General features: G+C 49.5%; 1 protein-coding gene across 1 annotated transcript in view; it reads right to left on the bottom strand.

Moving 5' to 3' along the window:
- Positions 1 to 22,271, bottom strand: part of LOC311524675 (protocadherin gamma-B5-like) — a 52,967-nt gene that overhangs the window by 13,213 nt on the left and 17,483 nt on the right. Inside the window, exon 3 of the mRNA XM_084636032.1 lies at positions 5,851 to 5,909. The gene's annotated coding sequence lies outside the window, so the exon portion shown is untranslated. The remainder of the gene's footprint in view (positions 1 to 5,850; positions 5,910 to 22,271) is intronic.

Genomic DNA, 22,271 nt, shown 5'->3' with positions numbered 1-22,271 from the left:
GCCACCACGCAGCACAGAGCACCAGGTCAGGCCGCGGTCTGCAGCTGCGCTGCCTGGCAAGAGCTTGCAGCCCGCTGCCCAGCGCATTGCGCCAGCAGCGCAGTGAGCTGAGACTGCGGGAGAGGGGGCAGAGCAGGGGAGGGGCCAGGGGCTAGCCTCCTGGGCCAGGAGCTCAGGGGCCGGGCAGGAGGAGCCCGCCGTCCAGATGGCTGCAGATTGCTAACCTCTGTGTTATAGTGATCCAGGAGTTCACAGTTGTTACTGGCTTGGTGAGGTCTAATGATAGAACACACCATCAGTTTGGGGCGTCTGCCCTGCTTTTGACAGTCTGCCCTGAAGTAGGCACTCATGGTTGTGAACCACTCCAGACAACATGACACATGTCATGGGGCTTTAATTTTATTTAACAACAACAAAAAAGAAAAGAAAATGCCCTCTCTGTTGAGCATGTTGTCCAGTATGCCAGTGCTGACCTGCTTTAGGTGGCAGTGTGCAAAGACTGTGCCCTCCTCCAACATCCGCATTCCTGCTCCCAGCGTAAGACCTGCTTCAGTGGCAGCACTCTGCGCGCACTGTCCTGATCTCATCACAAAGGCTTTATGCATTGCATCACATGTGCAATGTACAGTACGGGGCCTGCTTCCATTAGAACACAAGCTCAGAGCACTCCAGTGTTCCTCGCACCGGGGGTAATGCCATGGTAGCGTTCTGTACATGCAGTACTGTGGAAGCAGCTCCTATACTGGTATAGTGTTAGAAATTAGGTACTATCCTTTCAAATAGTTTGTGAGCCTTCTAGTATCCCTAACAATATTCTGTGTGTTTCAGGGCCACCAGAACCCTGCCAGAGCAGCAGTATCTGAAACTAGGCCTCACATGTTATCTGTAGTTAATAAACACAGTTATCTGGACCCGCTGTGCCCATGTTATTCCTTCATAACATCTTTCTTGTGTAACAAGCAAACTACACAATGGCTGGGATGAGGGTAGAAGACAATGGAGGGGTAGCCATTGTCCAGAAAATGGCCACATGGACACTTTGCTAGGAAACGGAGGAGACAATATTAAAAAAAAAAAACATTATGTCCCTGTCTCAGTCTCTCAGACACATGATAAAGCTGTAACATTTGCCCTAGGATAAGCAACCCCTTTAGGTTTAACCAGGTCCAAAACCTCATTGTGACTGTCCTAGGAAAAGTCCAGTACATTTATTATTAGTTATTATTATTACTGTGCCCATGGGCATCCTTACACTGGATACTAACGCCACAATCTGCATTATGCAGCACTAGATGGTAATGATGGTGGGAGAGCACAGGCATGTACTTCACTCTGATTACAGTTGCTTCCAAACATTAAACAACATTTAATAGATTTTCAGATATTCAATTACATGTGCAAAGGATGCGTGTATTTGTATGCTAATGTGCATACACAAGTAGCAGAAATGGCCATGGCAAAGGACAAAAGAGACTGTAAGTCACTTTTACATTCTCCTGTTCTTTGGGCTGGCCTGATTCCTGACATGAATAAGAGCAATCTGAAAGCTGCTTTATGTTATGAGTAGTGTAAGAGCCATCTAGGATCAGTTAGGCTAGCTACTTAGGTGTTTTGCATAACTAGAGTGGTGCAAAGCAGACAGCATTAGTGAATTGGGCCCAAAGATTATGAAAGCCCTATAATTCATAATTCACTTAAGAAGCCTAGATGGGTGAAAATTCACATTAGACATTCTGCTAAGAACTTTAATTCTGAGGCAGATTATATCACTGAATGTCTCATATAAGTTTACAAAGACTGTTTTAAAAGACTTAAAATATTTTCACTCCAAATGAACAGTTGGGGTTGAGATCTGGATCTAAATCTTCCCCAGTTTTCAAGAGTTACAATCAGGTGTGATGGTTCAGCTCCAGCTACAAGAGAAGGGCTGAAGGTGAGAAGTTTGTATGTTAGAACATAGCGTAAGAGTGGCCATACTGGGTCAGACAAAAGGCCCATCTAGCTCAATATCCTGTCTTCTGATAGTGGCCATGCCAGGTGCCCCAGAGGGAATGAATAGAACATCAAGTGTTCCATCCCCTGTCACTCATTCCCAGCTTCTGGCAAACAGAGGCTAGGGACACCATCCCTGCCCATCCCAGCTAACAGCCATTGATGAACCTATCCTCCATGAACTTATCTAGTTCATTTTTTAACCCTGTTATAGTCTTGGCCTTCAGAACATCCTCTGGCAAGGAATTCCACAGACTGACTGTGCATTGTATGAAAAAATACATCCTTTTGTTTGTTTTAAATCTGCTGCCTATTAATTTCATTTGGTGACCCCTAGTTCTTGTGTTATGAGGAGTAAATAACACTTCCTGATTTACTTTCTCCACACCAGTCATGATTTTATAAACTTCTATCATATCCCCCCTTAGTTGTCTCTTTTCCAAGCTGAAAAGTCCCAGTCTTATTAATCTTTCTTCATACGGAAGCCTTTCCATACCCCTAATCATTTTAGTTGCCCTTTTCTGAACCTTTTCCAATTCCAATATATCTTTTTTGGGCGGGGGCAACCACATCTGCACACAGTATTCAAGATGTGGGCGTACCATGGATTTATATAGAGGCAATATGACATTTTCTGTCTTATTATCTGTCTCTTTCTTAATGATTCCCAATATTCTGTTCGCTTTTTTGACTGCCGCTGCACATTGAGTGGATCTTGATCTGTATGTGTCACCCTCTCTGACCTTTGCCCTCTAGTTAAGAGACACTGGGAGCTGGATGTAGAGCTCCAGGTCCTCGGTACTTTCACCAGAAACCATCACCAATAAATGTAAAATATTTTAATGATCAAATTATTTACACATTACCCAAACTATGCTGTTTTGTTTCTCATATTGCTGCATAACTAAGATATATCTTTAAAGCACATCTTCTACAATGTAATGGTCAAAATTCTGTTCTCTGTATACTTTAACTGACATATGCCAAATGGGTTATTCATTATTTTTATTACATTGATAATCTACACTTCATTGTAACAGGCAAGCAGGGGTAGGGCAATCTCAGGGAGCAGGGACTCCTGAACAGTTGCCACTGACTATGAAGCTCAGTCTGGAACTCTGCCCTCTCTGTCCCAAAAGTACAACCACCTACCCTTCCTCAGAAAGAATCCCCTTGGTGTGCAGTTGCCCGCAGTGGAGCAGGAGTAAATGTAGCCTGAAGCTGTTATTGGTGTGTGTAATGTGAATTTTCACACATTTTGATTTTTGCAAAGAGAATGGATGAAAGGCAAAGCTGTTGGCATCTATAGCTACGTCACCTTAACGGAATATTTGCAGACTTTTTAACACTTATGATTTAATTAGTTGCAGAGTTCTTGCTATAGAGTTTTTATTCTGGTTACATTAGCCAGCAATCAACAAACTTTTTTTCTGTTTTTGAAAATGTGTGTATGTATGGATGAGAGAGAGCGAGAGAGTGCACGTGCATGGTCTTGCAAATCCCACCCACATACATATCATATTCACATAGCTGATGGTGTGGAGTGGTATCAAGTTTTTATTGGCATGAATGTAGAGTTTCCTTTTTACTGAGGAGCAATGAATTCACAAGTGAGTTATGCAGGTCACATAAGTGCCAGGAACACCCTTGTGCCACACCACACCTTCATGCACTCTGTAAATGCCACATATTTTATAGAAAATGGTACAGCTAATAATGTTTCTGAGAGTATTAAAAAGGTTCTTTTGGGACTTTAAAAAAAAAATTCTTCTTTCTGCAAAGCCAAAGTCTGCAAAGCTTAGTACCAGGAATTCAACTACACAGAGTTCAGAGGGAGAGAATAAAACATAACTAATAATAGAAAATGCCTCTAAAATAACCCCAATAGCTTTTCTATAGACTCAGTCAATCTCAGTCAGTTCCAGGGCTAAAAGCAAGTGTGGTCCCATTGCAAAGTTCTATTTCTTTCTCCCCACCATGTGGCATGGGGTTGACAGCCCAGGGTTCGAGGAGGCAATTGTAACATTGCTAGGTCAATGACTGAACAGGAGCAGTAATCTGTACAACACTCATTAGGCTTACTCCTAGTCTGTGAGTAGGGGCCCAATCTGGCAAACACTTAAACATGTGCTTAAACCCTAATGCTTTGCTGAACTCAGGCCCAGAAGAACAAGCAGAAGCAAATCAAAGCTCCCTCTAAAGAATAGTTCCTGTAGGCCATGCCAGGAGCTGACCCGTTGGGCAAGTGTGTGAATGTGCAGGGGATAATATTGGTATCTCTACACCAGGGCTTTGGAGCTGTGCTCCAGCTCCGCTCCAGCTCCAGACAAAAACCTGCAGCTCCACTGCTCCAGAGCTGCTCCGCGCTCCAGCTCTGGGCTCTGCTCCAAAGCCCTGCTCTACTCCTTGGTGACTTTTGCAGAATCAGCAAGTAGGGTCACAAGTACAGGATGACTAGAGTCTCTTCCATTTTCCAAGGGCAGAGTGCTGCATCCACTGTGTCATTGGCTTTACTGGCCCAGAAGCAAAGCAACCACCTGAAATCTCATTGTCACTTTCCTACATAGCATCTTGTGTTACTCCTAGATTGTCGGTCTGATTATAAATTTTATTTTGAATATTTAAACATTATAATTTCCAATCCAAGATATTTGGGATGGGGAAGTGGGAGCTTGATTTGATTTTTTTTAAATATAAATAGTGTTTGCAGTTAGTTGGTGTTTTATATTAATTTACATGTGCCTAGAGATTATGATGGATGCATTTTAATAAATCCAAAAATAAATCATATTAAATTAACCAAGCTAGTCTCCTGATTAATTCTGACTAACCAGATTAATCTCATAAATTCTGAGCCAAATTACTTAGTGACAGGGCTGACTCTATAGCATGTTTCCATGAATGATCCCACCTGGCTCTGTTCCCAGAAAGCAGCCCTTACTGCACACTCCTATTCGCCCATGACTTGCCTCTTTCATATTTCAGATCATGTGAGAATTTAAAATCATTATTATTTGCATTGTGGTAGCACCTAGTACCTGTCCTATTTGCTAGCACCTGGGGAGACTCATATGTCAAATTTTGAAATTAATACTATTACCTACTACTACTACTACTAGCAACAACAAATAGCATGCTAGGGAGAGTTGAAAACTCAGGGGATTGCTAGCATGATATGGAGACTTTCCCCTATAAGTCAGAAGTTTAATTCCAGCCCAGATTCACAGTAATCAAAATTTGACACCAATGTAAAATATATTGGCATTTTCAGTGATTCCAAACTTGCACTGAAATAATTAACCCACCAAGTGAAAGTCTCTGTGTAAACACTTTTATTTTAGAATAAATGTGTCTGATTTTGATTTGACTGGAGCCATTTTTTACTGATTTAAGCAAAAGCAAACTACAGTACTCTTATTCCAAAATAGGAGTGTCCACATGTGCAGGCTTGCACTGAGAAACAAAAGGTATTAATTCTAACCCATTGAGTTATTTCTGTGCAAGTTTGTATGCAGACAAGGCCTCATTCCAGTTCCCAGTAGCCAGTTGTAGGGAGCTAGACAGACGATGCTGCAAAGAACATCAGCAGAATTGGTACTAATACGACCCCTTTTGCGGTGTTTCAGCAGAGAAGGCAAGGACTAAATTGCCCACAAGATTAAACTCCCCTCTCTGGCCAGGAGTGTTCCCCTCCAGGTCAAGCCTGAGCTGCAGAGGCAGGGTCGGGGTGCAGGGGAGTGGACATGAGTCTGGGGGTGGAGGAAGCTTGCCCTGCTTCCTAGGCTGAAATCATGAAATCAACAAGAAAAATAAGAAAAGCCAGCATGTGTGCAGAGGAACAGAAAGTGAATCACTCACCCACTGGTTCCAGGTCTCTGGGCCTGAGAGAAACGCCAGTCTGGGTTAGGCTGAGCTTGCTGCAAGGGAAACAGAAAAGTATTTTAATGCCTCTATTCTTGCCTTTGGAAATCAAAGCAAACTGATTCAGGATTATTGCAGCCTGGAAATACATCCATGCTTAGGAGAAGCTAAAAATGTAGATAAAAGAGAATAATTTTAAAATTCAGTGGAGTAACCAGAAATATATCTCTCCATTGATGTAAAACAAACAAACAAAGACACAAAACAAGAAGATTCCCCTCCCTCTTGAATATTCCTGAATCAAGACAATTGCTAAAAAGCATGACAAAACAATTCAGTGAATAATCTTCCAGAATAAGCTCAGGAAACCAAGCTGTGAAAGAACTGAAGCATGTTATGGACTGATAAGGGCATCAGTTTAATCAGAAGAACTCTATAGTACCAGAAATAATGAGCTGAGGGAGAAGCAGAGTTAATTGATACTGAGAAAGGTGTGTTTTAATGCAGCTGGAATGGTACCAGAACTTCCTAATTTGTCCTTTCTCCCTTTCTAAAAATGCTTGCACAGTGTCTTGATTTCACATTCTATATTTTAATTAATCTTTTCCTGGATACTGTGTCCTTGGTGCATGACAGTATTTTTCTGTCTATGTAGAAAAGAATTCACTTCCCACAACAAAATGTATTATTTGTTTAGGAGACCCAACAGACTATAGACATAACAGACCACTGTGGAACTTGATTAGTGGGCCCTGTATCACTTTCCACCCACATTGATTCATTATCAGACAAGGGGCAGTTTGTAAATAAAGAAATACATGAAACAGCTCTATGTATTAAGTCTTTGTAAGGAGAGCTAAAAGGGAGAACTGTTTTCTGTCTGAAACACAAGTACTTCCAAAAATCATAGACTTCTAGCTATCTTCTTAATTAACTCTGCAGTAATAGTGTACCTCCTTTAGCGCTCTAAAGATGTCTCCTGGGTTATCTTGGGAATGAGCAGTTTAGGCTTTATAAAGCAGAACAGGATTATTCTGCTTGTATATACAGTTACTAAGGAAAATGGAAGATAGATACAGCTGACCTAGTTTTTATTTAGCAGAAGTTGTGATATTACTAATTTACTCATAACTTTAATGATTATGGTAAAGAAAAGCCTCAGAATAACTACTGACTTCCTCACAAAGGAGTCCCATTGCCATCCAAGCTGTATGTATGCAAATTAAAAAGTATCTATCTTTGACTTCTATTTTTAAAAATATTTACACACACTCAACAATACATATATACACACACATTTTGTAAATGAGGTCTTCTCTCTTTATTTTCTGAAATGTTACTGTAATTGTCACTTTCAATTTTAGGACATACAGTTACTGACAAAAATAATTTTAGAGCTGGAACCCAAAATGATCAAACCTGGATGCCTAAATTCAGGCATTTATATCCATGTCTAGGCATCTACATAAAAATAGCCTTATTTTCAACTGTCCTGAGCACCCTCCCATCTCACTGAGTTCAGTGAGAGCTGCAGGTGCCCAGCACCTCTAAAACTGGGGCTACGTATTTATGTTTCCAAGTTTGAAAATGTTGGCCACAGTTGTCATCCTGGTGCGATCAGCGTGTAGTACAATACATCACCAAGTGAAAAGTTTCTGCCACACACCTACAAAATGATCAAAACAGATAAACTTTGTTTTAGCAAACTACTCAGTTCCAAGTCCGGCTTCATAGGTGGAATAAAGTAGTAAGAGGTAAATACAAAAAACTTCATACTTAACCTGAAGAAAAGCTGGAAAGCTTGTCTCTCTGACCAACATAATTTGGTCCAATAAAAGATATGACCTCACCCACCTTGTCTTTCTAATATCCTGGGACCAACACAGCTACAGTAACACTGCATATAACAATGCAATGTGTCACTTACAAAACTTAGGGTATGTAAACAAGGAATGGTCTAAGGAGAAGCTGCAGCTACCTGGGCCAGTCACTCTCAATTTAGGGCTCTGGTCCTGATGTGTTGGATTCTATTCGCACCCAGGCATCCCACCTCCATTATGCCAAGCCCCGACTTTTCCCCCTATCTCTTGCTGGACAGATAGAGGTAATGCACTTTCCCCAGGAGGCCAAAGTGTATTGAAAGGTCTGAAGGAGAGAGTGGATATTTATGAACAGTGACTCTGAACAGAAAGGACAGCAGGACACACACAGAGCTTACCCCGTCACAGGGACTCACTAAAGCACTGGCCACCTGATCAAAGGCAGCCATGCTCTCCCCTGTAGTGGAATGGCTGAAAGGTTTTACAAAGAGGAAATCCCCTTGATCAGACATTGGAGAGAAACAAGACTTGTAGTGTTGTGCCTGGGACACCAGCCCAGCTCCACCCACATCCAGATACTTGATGAAACCTTCCGAATTCAACTGCCCAGGGAAGTTCAATGCGGACTTGTGGCCTGTCCTCCTACAACAGCGTGAGAGGGGCCAGCCTGCAGCTGCACGGCCCGATTTGAGGCACCTGGTGCCTAGGACAGCCAGCATCACACATGACACCAGCGAAATGGCTACCAGGGAGATGATGAGGTAGAGAGTGACGCTGGATGCTCTGGAAGTCGATTTGGGAAGGTCCAAGGCCTTGGCAAAGTCTTGAACAGTGTTCTCCTCGGGAGAGATGACTAGAGCCACTGAGGCGGACAGGGAGGGGATCCCATTGTCCCTCACCTGGACCACCAGCCTATGGGGTGCTCCTGACACCCTAAGTGCCTCAGTTATTCGGATCTCTCCAGAGTGGAGCTCCACCCGGAAGGGACATGGCTCACTGGTCTCCCGGAGCTGGTAGGAGAGCCAGGCATTGTGACCGCTGTCAGCATCCACAGCCACAATCTTGGTGACCAGATAGCCAGGTTCTGCCGAGGAGGGGACTGTCTGTTGGAAGGCGGAGCCCCTGGGGACGGGTGGGTACACAATGGTGGGCGCGTTGTCGTTCTGATCCAGGACGAACAGGTGGAGCATGGTGGTGCTGCTCAGGGCAGGGGACCCAGCGTCCTGCACCTCCACTAGCACCTGGAACACTTTGTCCTGCTCGTAGTCAAGAGCCCGTAAGGCATAGATGGTGCCGTTCTCTGGGTTGATGTGGAAGTAGGTTGAGATGGGCACATCCTGCATGCCGGTGTCCAGAATGGAGTAGGAAAGCTTGGAGTTGGTGCCCACATCAGGGTCAGAGGCAGATACAGAGAACACAGAGGCCCCAGGAAGGGTGTTCTCCTCAATGTGGGCCGTGTAGGAGGGGCTGGAGAACCTGGGCACGTTATCGTTCACATCAGAGATCTGGAGGAAGATGGTTTGCTCGGTGGACCTTCGAGGGGACCCGGCATCTGTGGCCATAACAGTGATGTTGTATCCAGCAGCCTTCTCTCGATCCAGAGGCCCAGCAGTGACCAGTGAGTAATGCCCTTTGAAGGAGCTCACCAATTTAAAGGGAAGATCATTGCTTATCTGCAGGTGGACATGTCCATTTTCCCCGGAGTCACTGTCCTTGGCGCCAATTAGCGCTATCACAGTCCCCAGGGGCGCATCTTCCTGCACGGGGCTGGACAGGGAGGTCAGCACAATGTCCGGGCTGTTATCGTTCACGTCCACCAGTTCCACCCGGAGGCTGCAGTGCCCCTCCATTGCGGGGGAGCCCTTGTCTCTGGCTCGAACGGCGATCTCGTAAGCACTGGAGTCCTCGTAATCCAGAGGGGCTTTGGTTGTGATCTGCCCTGTCTGGGGGTCCAAGTTGAACAGTCTGAGAAAAGTATCGGGGGCTTTATTGCTGGTTTTGAACGAATATTCAACCTGCCCATTCAGGCCTTCGTCCGAGTCAGTGACGTTCAGCTGTGTAACCAGCGTCCCTGATGGGACGTTTTCTTCTAGAAACACTTTGGAAATCGGCGGATCACACACAGGGGGGTTGTCGTTGGCATCCAGGACATGAACTGTGATCCTGGCAGTGCCTGATCTCACCGGGTCCCCACCATCGAGAGCTGTTAGGGTTAATTGATGGGCCGCCACTTTCTCTCTGTCCAGGGCTTTCTCCAATACGATTTCAGGCATTTTCACACCATCTCCCCTTACATTTATGCTCAGGGCAAAATGGTCACTGGCGCTGAGTTCATAGGTGGAGATGGAGTTGGAGCCCATATCTGGGTCTTCTGCTACCTCCAGGGGTAAGCGAGTCCCTGGGTTCGCTACCTCGGTGATCTCTAAAGAAACTTCCTTCTTCGGGAACTGCGGCGCGTTGTCGTTGACATCCAGGATCTCCACCTCCACCCGGTGCAGCTGCAGCGGGCTCTCCAGCACCAGCTGGAGCTGCAGAGAGCACGTGGATCTCCGACCACACAGAGCTTCCCGGTCTAGTTTCTCATTCACAAGCAGGACTCCATCGGCCAGGTTCACCTGGAAGTGCTGGCGGCCGCCCTCGCTGACCAGCCGCAGGCTACGGGCCGAGAGGCTCCGCACGTCCACACCCACATCCTTGGCAATGTTCCCCACAAAGGAGCCCGGCTCGAGGTCCTCGGGCACTGAGTAGCGAGTCTGTGCGGGAGCCGGGTCCGGCAGAGAGAGGAAAGCACCGAGCAGCAGGAGCTGCCAGGGCAAACTCGATCTCCCGGCCATGCCGCGCTCTGCTGTGTGTGTCTGAAGCCACTCGGTGCCGCCTCCCTGGCTCCCGCCCCGTTCGCTGCCGCCCGGGAACTCGCGCCGCCGGTTCCAGTGTCCCCAAAGTCCGCTCCTCGGGTGCTCCCGGCTGCCCGGCAGGGCTTAGCGGCTGCTGTGGGGAAGAGGGGGGCGGGGGGGAGGGGGAGGAGAAGAGCTGCAGCCGGAGGGGCGGGAGGGGAGCCGATCTCAAACGCTCAATTCCCCGGCAAAGACCGGCGCAGAAAGTCGGCGGGCGATGGGTGCTGACAAGTGACAATCCCTCCTCCCGACAGCAGTGACCCTTCCCCAAAACTCACTCGGCCTGAACTCCAGGCACACAGCCCCGTCAGACCCCCCTCCCCCCCAGCTCTGCACCGCCGGGACGCTGGCAGTGAGTCACCGGCAAAGGATACCCTAAACCCTGGGGGTGCGTTCAGCTCCGACAGGGTGGCCAATGGAAAGGGCAAGTGCTGAGCAGAGCGCCCAGGGAGAGCTGTGACTTGACACAGAACCCGGGGGGGGGAGGGGCGGGGGGACAGACGCGGTACAGAGAGCGGCCGTGTCCTCTCCCCTGGCCCGGCACTAGAGGAGCTGGCTGCGATTTAGCGCTGTCCTATAGCGCGTCTGGTGCCTTTGGGCCACACGGACCCAGCCAGACACGCTGCAGGTCACACGGCGGGGTCAGCTGGGGACAGTGACCTGGCACCTTCAGGGAGCTCACCTCAGTGGAGCAGCTGCGATCAGGCGGGCTGTTGCCCGAGCCGTTTCCGTGGCTCACAGAGGGTTTCATGAACATGAACTCGCTGATGTCCGAGACTGGAGAGAAGCAGGATCTATACCCCGGGGCAGGGGGCGCCGTGGCGGTCACCTGCACGTCGACCGTGGCGTCCCCCTGGCTGGGCTGTACGTGTCCAAGCAAGGTGTTTGGGGGCACCCGGAGCGTGTCCGCTTTCACACAGCAGCCAACCGTAGCACGTGCATCCCTCCTCACACACCGGACACCCAGCCCCACCAAAGCAACCAGTGACAACGCTGAGATTGTCGCTAATGAAATGATTAAATACAGCGTTAACCTGGGGACGCTCTCACTTTCCGCCGCGTGAGCCGATAACCCCAGGAAGGCTTCGGGGGCATTCTCCTCCAGCAACACCAACACGGTGACGGAGGTGGACATGGGCGGCTCGCCTGAGTCTTTGACTACCAAGGAGAGTTCCTGTGTGGCAGCATCCTGCTCCTGGAGGGCTCGCGTGGTCCGGATTTCTCCGGAGCGCAGGGCCACCCCGAAAAGCCTGGGATCGGTTGCCTGCATTAAATGGTAGGAGAGCCATGCATTTCGTCCAGAGTCAAGGTCCACCGCTGTGATCTTCGTTATTAAGGCCTGGGGGCTGGTAGAGCGAGGAATCCTGAGCTGGACTATTGAGTCCTTCCCGGTCAAAGGGAACTGGATCCCTGGGGCGTTGTCATTTTGGTCTGTGACGAAGACGTGGACCACTGTCCTGCTGCTGAGAGCTGGAGAGCCGCCATCTGAGACTTCCACCTGGAACTGGAAATAAGTGGTTTGTTCGTAATCAAAAGGCAACTTCGCGGAAACCTGCCCACTTGTTGGGTTTATGGAGATGTATGCGGAGGGATCCGTAGCTGGACCTTTCCCCGGGCTGCTCAGAACAGAATAGGAAAGGCGCGAGTTCTGGTCCAAATCAGGATCGGTTGCGGACACCGTGACCAATATTTCCCCCACCTGGTTGTTCTCCTTCAGGACGACGTCATAGGAAGCTCTCTCGAACTGTGGCGTGTTGTCATTGATGTCTGCAACCGTGATGGAGAGAACTGTGTATCGGGAGAGAGAGGGGATTCCCAGGTCAGAGGCGGAGATGGTGACATTGTACTGGAAGACGCTCTCGCGGTCCAGCTCCTGGCTGGTGAGCAGGGAATACTGGTGCTCAAAGTCTTTCCGAAGTTTGAAGGGAAGGCTTCTCGGCAGATGGCACTGGACCTTCCCATGCTCCCCGGAGTCTCTGTCTTTCACGTGTATCACAGCGACCACAGTCCCAGGAGGGGCATCTTCACTCAGGAAGCTGGAGAAGGAGGTGAGGACCACCTCCGGAGGATTGTCATTCACATCCGTGACCTCTACAGTGACGCTGCAATGCTCCTCCATCGTGGGAGAGCCCATATCCTTGGCCTCAACTTCAATCTCGTAGACAGACGCTTCTTCAAAATCTAGATTCCCTTGAACTCGGATTTCTCCCGTTTGATAGTCTATTGAAAATATCCTGCGCAAGGCATCCGAGTTGTGGCTGCCCAGAGAATAGCGTACTTCTCCGTTAGGCCCTTCGTCCATGTCTGTGGCATTCAGTTTAATTATTAGCGTGCCTGAGGGAGAGTTTTCCACCAAACGAGCTTGGTAGGAGGATTTATCGAACACTGGGTGGTTATCATTGGCGTCTAGAACCTGGACAGCAATTCGTGTTTTGCTGGACCTGGGGGGAGAGCCGCCATCCTCAGCTGTCAGAACCAAATGGTGGACAGCTCTGTGCTCCCTGTCTAACGCTCTTTCCAGCACCAGCTCCGGGAATTTGCTGCCATCTGTACGTGCCTTCACGTTGAGATTGAAATTCTCATTGGCGCTGAGGTGGTAGGTCTGCAAAGCGTTAGAGCCCACGTCCAGGTCCTGCGCCTGATGGATAGGAAAGCGGGCGCCCAGAGAGGCCAATTCGTAGATCTGTAAAGTGATCTCGCTGCTCGGGAATGCAGGAGGATTATCATTTATATCCAATATTTCCACTTCAATGCGGTAGAACTCCACTGGATTCTCAATAGCGAGTTTGAGATGCAAGAAGCAACGCAAATTCTGCCCGCAGAGCCGCTCTCTGTCGATTCTGTCATTGACCACTATAATCCCAGTGTTCACATTCACAGAGAAATATTGGGAATCAGAATCAGAAAGAACCTGCAGATTAGCAGCCGCGAGTTTTGCCACATCTGTCCCTAGATCCTTAGCAATATTTCCCACAAAGGCACCTCGAGTCAGTTCCTCTGGGATAGCGTAACGGATCTGGGCGGAAGAGCTATGCAAAAACAAACAGAGAGAAAAGAAAGGCAGGAGTCCCAGGGACCAGGCAGACTTTCCTGCTCCTAGCATCTTACTAAAATCCACAGTAAGAAGCTATGCACAGCAAAGAAAGCGTGTCTGCTTAAACTGCTGGACGATGAATTGTGGATCTGTAATAAAGTATCAGAGAGAGAGGGGTCTGCGCTCACTGTTTATCTCTCTCATTCATTGTTTTGGGCACCTATTGAAAGAGAAAGATACAGCTCTGGCGGGGAAGGGGAGGGGTACACGCTGATCTCCAGTATTAGCCTCTTATTCATTGGCTAAGAGTGTCTTCTCGTTTATCCAATCACTAGCCTCCTTACCGGGACAGCAACACAAGCACCAATCCATGGGCGGAAGTGGCTGCTGTGTAACAAAGGTCCGTGGAATCTGCAATTTTTAACCTAGAGACACTAGGCAAACAGCAGACAATGACGAACAAAGCGAACTCTTTGTGATTTAAGCATGAGTGTCAGCAACAAAGCTTGCAGACGTGTGATCCGGATTACCTGTTTGCAAAACAGAAGCATTTTCTTGAAAACACACACTGATATTTTGCATGAACTGAAACCCTTTAAATTAGGTTCAGAGATAGGTTCAGCCGGTCTCATTTGGAATTGAAAGTTAGTTAAATAAGAACAAATAATCAATTTCCTTTCCTCTCGTTTCCCCTCCCTTCCCTTCCCTTATTAGAGCTTCCAGATTCATCTCATGTAATTAATTGCTTGCACACTTCCTGTCATAACCAAGTTATAAACTTGTCATTGTTTAAGGCACAGTCCAGTGAACTAAATTCCTGATTTCCTGAATCACAAACTAATGAACAACTCATTGTGTGAGCACGAGTGTGTCTGGAATACCTGCCTTACACGCAACATCTGGAGTGTTATTTTACATAAACCAAACAAAAGAAACCCTTGGTGCCTGAGCGTACTTCATGATGGTGATACATTTTCACAGTTCATCCCTAGACACAAATCCCATGTGCTGCTCTGTCCTCAGTCACATAGGCAACACGCTTCAAGACACCCGTGTCATTTGTGAGGAATGAAGGGCAAAAGTGCCATCTCACCTGACCGGATTCATTCGATGTATTTGTACCAGATAAGAAAGTGTCAGTTTCCATCGCTAGGGCACTGGGCGGGGGACAACTCATAGGTCTCATAAAAGTGAAGTCACTTCTGTCTGAGCCTGGAGAAAAGCAGGTCCTATAGCACTGGCTCTGAGAGTCTGTGGACCTGAGTGTCACCTCCATGTATTTCAACGTGCCATCCGTGTTCAGCTGAAGCTTTGGGCTGGAGTGTTTGAAAATGTCCCTAGAGGGTGAGTTGCTCAGGCAGCAGCAAGAGTGTCTGTCTCCTTTCCTGAGGCACTTTGCAGACAGTACGATGAAAGTAACAAGAGACACCATGCTTACTGCCACCAGCGCAATAATTAAATAGAGAGTCAGGTCGGGCTTTTCTTTGGGGTTTGTTAGGAAATCGCGAGATTTGGAGTTTTCCTCCGACGCTTTGTCTTCTAAGGAAACCATAAGGGTGACTGTGCAGGACAAAGCTGGGTCCCCGTTGTCCTTGACTAGCACAACGATTTTCTGCGCGGCCAGGTCTGTGTCTTGGAAGCCCCGGGCGGTCCGGATTTCTCCTGTGTAAGGAGCCACCCGGAACAAGGAGGGGTCTGTAGACTGTGGCAGCAGCGAATAGGAGAGCCAGGCGTTATGGCCAGAATCTGCGTCCACTGCTGTGACTTTGGTGACCAGGTAGCCAGCGGGAACAGACTGGGGTATCCTTTGGGGCGCTGCGACCGGTCTGCCAGTCACCGGGTGCAAAATGACCGGGGCGTTATCGTTCTGATCCAGAATAAAGACGTAGACGGTAACATTGGAGCTGTGAGGAGGAGACCCCGAGTCCTGCACAGCCACGGGGATTTGTAGTACCTGAAGCAACTCGAAGTCAAAAGTGCGCTGCGCGTAAACATTGCCATTGTCCGGGTTAATGTGAACGAAGGAAGAGGCAGGCGCATCCTCGATCTCACTTCCCGCTATAGAGTAAGTGAGGCGGGAATTTTCTCCCTCGTCGGGATCGGAAGCCGACACGGTGCAGAGCAAGGAGCCCGGGGGGCTGTTCTCGCTCAGGAAGGCGTTGTAGGAAGTCTGAGAAAAGCTAGGGGGGTTGTCATTGACGTCCGAAATGTTCAGAAGTATTGTGGTCTCGGTGGTCAGAGAAGGTGATCCTTCGTCTCTGGCAGTCAGCTCAATGGTGTATTGAGAGACCGATTCTCTGTCCAGTTTGTCGCGGGTGATCAGCGCATAGTGGTTTTCAAATGATTTAATTTTGAATGGCAGGTTTGATCCTATTCCTAAACTTACTTCCCCATTGGCACCCGAATCTCGGTCTCGCACATTGAAAAGCCCCACCACGGTCTCCAAGGGGGTATTTTCTGGCACTGGGTTCACCAAGGAGGTCAGCAGGACCTCTGGGGAATTGTCATTGACGTCTTCTACTTCCACCTGGAGAACGCAGTGGCCTTCCATTTCCGGGAAGCCCCTGTCTCGGGCTCTTAAGTGGATTTCATAGAAACCCGCTTCTTCGAAATCCACAGCTCCCTGAACGCGGACGGCGCCAGTGGGGGGATCCAAATCAAACAACTTCCGGACGGAGTCGGAAGTGTGAACTGCAAAGGAGTACTGTACTTCTCCGCTGGGGCCCTCGTCAGGATCAGTAGCATTGAGTTGAATAAGCAGAGTGCCCACAGGGGTGTTTTCCGGCAAGCTGACCTTGTAGACAGACTGGTCGAACACAGGTGCATTGTCATTGATATCCACAACAACCACGGTTATCTGCGCAGTGCCTGACCTGGCCGGATTTCCCCCGTCAATGGCGGTCAGTACCAGATGGTGTTCTCGCTTATCCTCTCGGTCCAGGGCTTGCTCTAGCACCAGCTCAGGGAAGAGTTTGCCGTCCTTAAGCTTCTTCACGTCCAGTGAGAAGTATGGGCTGGGGCTGAGCCGGTAGGAGCTGACAGTGTTGGTCCCCACATCCGGGTCCTGGGCACTCTCCAGAGGGAAGCGCGCAGCCACGGTGGCGGACTCCGCTATCCTCACCGTGCGCTGGGCAATGGGAAAGGTGGGCGAATTGTCATTCAGGTCCAGAATCTCAACCTCCAGGCGGAAAAGTTCAAGGGGGGTTTCTATAACGACCTGCACCGGCAGCACACACCCCGCGCTGGCTCCGCACAGGCTCTCTCTGTCTATCTTTTCATTCACCAGCAGAGTGCCGCTGGCCAGGCTCACCGCAAAGTACCGTCTGCTCTCCGCCGAGCCCAAGCGCAGCCTGCGACCCAAAAGATCCGCCACCTTTAAGCTTAGATCTTGAGCCACGTTCCCCACCACTGTTCCCAGCTCCGACTCCTCCACCACTGAATAGCGAATCTGCCCAGAGACCCAGCCCCAGCCGCACAGGGAAAGCAAACTCAGTACTTGCCATTTCCAAGCGGGTTGCCCAGGGCTTCTGGGCTCCATTTCTGAGCTATCCTCCCCCTAGAAAGAGTCTTTGTCCTGTCCCGGCACACGGGAGGCACCGGGGTCTGGATACGAGCTTCTAAAATCCCCGGTATTCCCCTCCACAGCTGATAGAACGGCGCCCGGGTTTGCCTTGCTGCAGCAGCGATTGTTAGTCACTGAGTGGAGGGGGTGGGTTGGGGGAGGGGAGCTGAATCATAGCCAAAAGGGGAGGGGGATAGAGAGAGGAAGAGCAGATCCCCACAGCCTAGATCAGCACCTCATTGGATGACAGCTCCATCCGCTCTCAGCCAATGACAACGCCTCCTAAACATTTAAAGCTACAGAGACAAGCGCCGCAAGCCAGCGTCAGGAGGACTAACTCCCCCAGAATTACATTTCACAAGCGTTAGTCAGTGGTTATGGCAGCTAAATTTAGCAGCTCAGATTTTTGTTCTCAAGGAAACAGCACGTCGTGGAAGCATACAACGTACAAATCCTCATTATTTTGCTTTGGCAACCACAATCTGACTTCAGATGTCACCCATCTCATCTCAACAAAGGACAAATCCTCAGCTGTGATGAATGCAGAACCCTGATCTCTGTATACAATGTTTTCATACGCTATGAAAAGTTATTTGTTAAAGCCCGATGAACCCTCCACATCAAACATTTCACTGGTCTGGCGAAATATCCCCAATATTATTTTGAAGCCTCAGGGTAACCAGATAGATCAGAGCACTTTCTAAACACCTAGCCACTGCCACCTTTCAACACAAGACTTAGAAATCTGTCAGGGCCTTCCAACACAACTGCGATAATTTACCCGCCAAGAGAGTAGAATGTTCACATTTACCACACTATTTTGAGGCCCTGCAGTGTATTTCAAGAGGCTCACAATCCATTGTACACTTTTTAAAAGCTACTGTACAAAGACAACAGTACAATTACTACTGCTGTGGAGGCTGAGAGAAATACCTCGCCGTCCTCGCCAAGGACTCCAATATTAATCCCTCACTCAAAACCAAAGTGAATAGATGTTTTTCCAAATCACAAGTCATCTGAAATAAAGCAATTAACCAACATGTTAAGGACATCACAAGAAGACATTAACTCAAACCCCAAATATGTAATTGTCTCTCACTTCTCACCTCACTGGGATCGCTGAGGTTATTGCTGGCCAGAAGACTGTTTGGGCTGTTGATGTCCGGTTGACTATCGGGTTTTGCAAACAGGAGACTAGTCCCCTCTGATAATAGAGTCTGACCAAGCCTTTAGAGAGGACATCGAGAAAGAAAATCTCCCCCAAAGACAGTGGGAAACTCCAGTTTCTCGTCCACGCTCTGAAGACGTCTATCAAAGTGTCTCCTCCCCTGCAGGGTATTTCCTCCCTTTGGATAAGTAGTCCAAGCTGTATCGGAGTTTCTGGCTCTCGCATTTCTAAGGCACTTCACGGCTAAAAATAGCAAGCCATGGCAGAGAGGACTGAGATTAATGTCCGAGCAATGATGAGGTACACTGTCAGGTGGGGAAGCCCATCCTGTTCCAGGTTAGACTTCCTGAAGTCTGCTGAGCTCCGGTTAGGGTCCTGCTCTATGTTCATGATCACAGTGGTCGTGGTAGACATGGGTGCCTCCCCAGCGTCTTCGACCACAAGGACAATCTTCTGCGTGGGGGAGTCTTGTTCAAGGAGAGCTCGGGTAGTTCTGATCTCCCCAGTGTATGGGCAAACTTTGAAGAGGCTTGGGTCTGTGGCTCGCTGCAGTTTGTAGGAGAGCCCTGAGTTTCGCCCCGAGTCTACGTCCACAGCTGTCACTTTGGTCACCAAGTGTCCCGCCTACGAAGGGAAAGGGACGGATTGCTGGGCCAGGAACCCCTTCTGAGCCACAGGATAGATAATCAGAGGAGCGTTATCGTTCTGGCCTAGGATGAAGATGGAGACAGCCACGTTGGTGCTGAGAGGCGGTGACCCGCCGTCTCTGGCTTGTATCTGCACAGCTATCTGTTTGATTTGCTCCTGATCGAAAGAGGAGCTGCTGTAGATGGTCCCGTTTTCGGAGCCGACATAGACATAGGAGGAAACGGGCACCCCCTGCACGGTACTATCCACGATGGACTAGGACAGCTGGGAGTTCTGGCCCAGATCGGGATCAAAGGCGGACACGGAGCAGATGGGAACGCCCAAAGCATTATTCTCAGGCACCTCCGCTTGGTAGGCAGGCTGGGAAAAGCGGGGTGGATTATCGTTCAGGTCCGATATGTTTATCAGGAGGCTGCTTTGGCTGGAAAGTGGCGGCGATCCAGAATCTGTAGCTGTAATCACAATCTTATACTCCGATACCTCCTCCCGATCCAGCAGGCCGCTGGTGACCAAGGAGTAGTGGCTCCTGAAGGACGGTACGATCTGGAAGGGGATGTCTGCCGGGAGCTGCAGCTGAACCTCTCCGTTTTCCTTGGAGTCTCCATCACTTATACTGAGAAGAGCCACCGCCGTCCCCGCTGGCGCGTCCTCTCGAACCGCTGCTGAGAACGACGTGAACCTAATGCGAGGGGCGTTGTAGTCGACATCCGTTATCTCCACCAAGACGCTGCAATGGGCGTCCATGGAGGGAGAGCCCTGGTCTTTGGCTCTCACATCGACCTCGTACACTGTGCCATCTTCATAGTCCACATTTCCCAGGACTCTTACCTCTCCGGTCCTGTCCTGGATGCTAAACAACCGCCGAATTTTCTGGCGAGCGTGGCTGCTGAAGGAATAGGTGATCTCTCCATTTGTCCCCTCGTCCTGGTCGGTGGCATTTAATTTAATCACCACAGTCCCCTATGGCGCATTTTCCAGCAGGATTACTTTGTACACGGGCTGATCAAAGACGGACGAGTTGTAGTTGGCCTCAATAACAGACGACAATCTCAGCAGTTTCGGATTTAGCAGGAAGCCCACTATCCAGGGCTGTGAGCACCAGCCGGAGCTGCTCCTGCTGCTCTGTCTAGTGCCTTCTCCAGAACCAGCTCGGGGTGTTTGCTGCAGTCTTTAGGATTCTTCACATTCAAGGTGAAACATCCAGGAGGGCTCAGCCGGTAGGTGCTGACGGAGTTGGCTCCAAAGTCCAAATCTTCTGCACGCTCCAGAGGGAACCGCGCGCCTGGCGCTGAGGACTCGGCAATCTCCAAGCGGGTGAGGCTGGTAAGGAACGCCGGAGTTTTGTCGTTCACATCCAGAATCTCCACTTCCACGCGGTGGGAGCCCAGCGGGTTGGCCAGCAGGAGCTCCCGGTACAGCAGACAGCGCGGGCTAGAGCCGCAGAGCCGCTCTCGGTCTATCCACTCCTCCACCACCAAGATACAGCTCTGCGCCTCTGCTCTGAAGTGCCTCTGAGCCAAGCCGGGCAGGATCTGCAGCTGTCGGGAGGCCACGCGGGCAGCATCCAGACCCAGGTCCCTAGCCACATACCCAACAAAGGCTCCCGGGACCAACTCCTCCGGGATGGAGTAACGGATCTGTGCCGCCTGCCCCCCACGCAGCAGCGGGAAGTAAACCAGAAGGAAAGCGTCTATTTGCCATTGTAGGAACCCCCTGCTCCCCACCGCTGAGCTCATGACGCAACCCAAGCAGGGGGAAACCTCCTTGCCTTTCCCGGAGCTCTCTCCGCTCCGGCACAGCCAAGGAGGCCACTGGGTGGGAGCAGTGAGGGGGAGTTTCAGACCCCGCAGGCGAGCAGAGCGGCGCAGCGCCAGCGTCTCTGCTTTGTTTCCCGGCAGAGCAGCAAAAAGCCGCACTGTGGCTCGCCTGGAGGAAGGGGGTGGGACAGTCCCACTGTCAGTCAGAGGAGACTCGATCACCACCGCAACTGCAACATCAGATTGGTAGAAGAGAATCACCCACGCTCCGCCTATAGGCAGTGAGGGGAAATGCTTAAAGGGCCAGCACTGGTAAGAGCGATAGGAGGCAATTTACCAACAGCCAACAATTGCACTCTGCAGCGGAAGAACTGAACTGTAAGTAATAACTCACCGAAAGCTTGTAAAGCGTTTAAACTTAGTCACGGGTATCCGTTTGTTCCAAAGGCCAAATTTACCATTCACAGTCTGGGGAATTGCACATTTCGTGCAGACCGGTAAATAAACAAGCGAACACTAACATTAGTGATATAAATTATTACCAAATTAAACTTTATTCCTCTTACTTGTGATCATTCTTAGTTCGTTTAAACGCTATGTGAAGATCGCGCACAGAGTATTCTGCTAAACCCTTGTAGAGGATGCAGCTGGATAGAATGGGAAGGAGTGATAACCGTTTTTTACTGTTCTCCTTTAATCCCCGGTTGGGAGCTAGGCTCATCCACACGCTCTGAGCCACATGCCCCAGGAGTTCTATCATCTCTCCCTGCAGCTGAGGGGTTCGGCCACCCTCACCTAGCTCAAAAGTGCTTCTCACCTCTTTGGTCGGGCTCAAGTCTGTTGATTGGTAGATTGGGTTGGAAACGTCCACCGCTGGAGATTTATTGAAAAATTTCAACAACATGAAGCTTTTGCTCCTGGAGGCTGAAGAAACAAAGGATCCGTAGTAGTGAGTCTGGGACTTGTGGGCATTTCCCCCTACGTCAATGAATTTAATTGGCTCTTCAGCGCCAAGTTGTGTGCGGAGAATTCCACTGCAGTGTTTGATTTCCTCCCGCCTTGTCAGTGAAGTCCAGGAGAGGAGAACAGAGGCGCTGCCGCAGAGACTGGTCTCCCAGGTCTCTGGCCTGCACCTGGAGCTGGAGAGTTTGCGTTTGCTCGCGGTCAGAGGAGCGGAGGGGGGTGGACGCTGCTGGTCTGGGAGTTGATGGAAACGTAGGAGCAGATGGGCGCTTCCTGTGGCTGGGTCTCCACCAGGGAGTAGGCACTGAGCGAGTTCTGGCCTGAGTTTGGGTGCGTCGTGGACGCAGGGAACCCCAGGGCGCCGGGGCCGGCGTTCTCCTTCACAAGCACCTCGGAGGCAGATTCCGGGACCGCGGGCGGATTGTGGTTCACAGGGGAAAGATTTAGCGCCAAGGCTCTTTCGGCGGAAGGAGGAGGCTTCAGTGACTGTAACTGCGTAGCCGGAACACGCCTCCCTGGCCTGGGAGCTGCAGTGACCAAGGAGAACTGGTTTCTCAAGGAGGATCTCAGTC

Source organism: Lepidochelys olivacea (assembly GCF_965140295.1).
Source record: "Lepidochelys olivacea isolate rLepOli2 genome assembly, chromosome: 8".
Classification (NCBI taxonomy): Eukaryota; Metazoa; Chordata; order Testudines; family Cheloniidae; genus Lepidochelys; species Lepidochelys olivacea.
The sequence above is the reverse complement of the archived record's forward strand: the minus strand, read 5'-3'. Positions and strand labels throughout refer to the sequence as shown.